This window comes from Galeopterus variegatus, unplaced genomic scaffold (genome assembly GCF_000696425.1).
Source record: "Galeopterus variegatus unplaced genomic scaffold, G_variegatus-3.0.2 Scaffold3616, whole genome shotgun sequence".
NCBI classification, from domain to species: Eukaryota; Metazoa; Chordata; class Mammalia; order Dermoptera; family Cynocephalidae; genus Galeopterus; species Galeopterus variegatus.
The window spans coordinates 390,766-391,887 of NW_007729727.1; the positions used below are offsets into that span (position 1 = coordinate 390,766).

The 1,122-nt window shown below is 38.7% G+C and overlaps 1 pseudogene; it reads right to left on the reverse strand.

The window, feature by feature from the left end:
* Positions 1 to 972: 972 nt before the first annotated feature.
* LOC103601171 overlaps positions 973 to 1,122 on the reverse strand; it is a 1,311-nt pseudogene continuing 1,161 nt past the window's right edge.

The window sequence follows — 1,122 nt, forward strand, 5'->3', positions numbered from 1 at the left end:
TCTCATGCGCTTTCTGCTAGAGTAGAAATAAACTTCAGGCCATAGAAGCAGGTGAGTGCATCACACTGGAAAAAGAAACCTGAAGAGGCAGCACTGAGGATAATCTGGCAAGTAAAGATTTTCTTGGTTTGAAGAAATACACACACACACACACACACACACACACACACACACACACCCCTATATACACTGGATTGCATGGTAACTGCATGTTTAACTTTCTGAGAAAATTTCTGTTTTCCAAAGAGGTTGAACCACTTTTTTATAATTCCACCAGCAATATATGAGGGTTCCAGTTTCTACACATCCTCCCCAATACTTGTCACTTGTTATCTGTCTTTTCAATTACAGTCATCTGAGAGAGGTTGTGAAGTCATGTCTCTGTGGTTTGGATTTGTGTTTTCTTGATTGGCTAATGATATTGAGCATCCTTTTATGTTTAGTGGTCATGATCAACTTAAATTTATCTTTCTAAACGCATGTATTGTACAGTATATGGTAAAATTTATGAAGGCAAATATCATGCCTGTTTTGTTCACTTTTCTTCCCTAGTGCCTGGTGCACAGAAGGAGAACACTGAACAATTAATTAGGCAATTGGGTGAATGGATAAGGCCAGTGTGTAATCTTCCCTGCTACTGGTAAAAGAACTCAAAGTCGCTCAAATTAATGGTGTGGAAAAGGAACGAAATGTTTCACCAGTTTGTCTGAATTCACTTTGTCTTGAAGTTCTAGTTCAAAGTTTCTTTCCAGTGCAATAGATACAAACATAGTAACTTTACAATGCTCTGTCTGTACTAAAGCTGGTCAGTATTTCCTAACATATTTCAACATGAGGAGAGAAATTCATCTCATACATGGTAAAATATGACAGCGTTGTTTGCTGTGGCAAAGGATTCCTGGATACAGCGTTACCATAGGGTGTTTACTCCAGGATCTGCCATGCTTGGTCATAGAGTCCAGTAGAGTAAAGTCAAAGACTCATTGATTTGATAAGCCTGTTCAGCCACCATCTTCTGTTAGATTGACGCTGGAGAACATCTCCACAGATGTTTAATTTCACTAGGAGACAGCTGATTTAAGTTTATGACTGGCCTGTCTCTATCACATTTCTCTTGCTTTT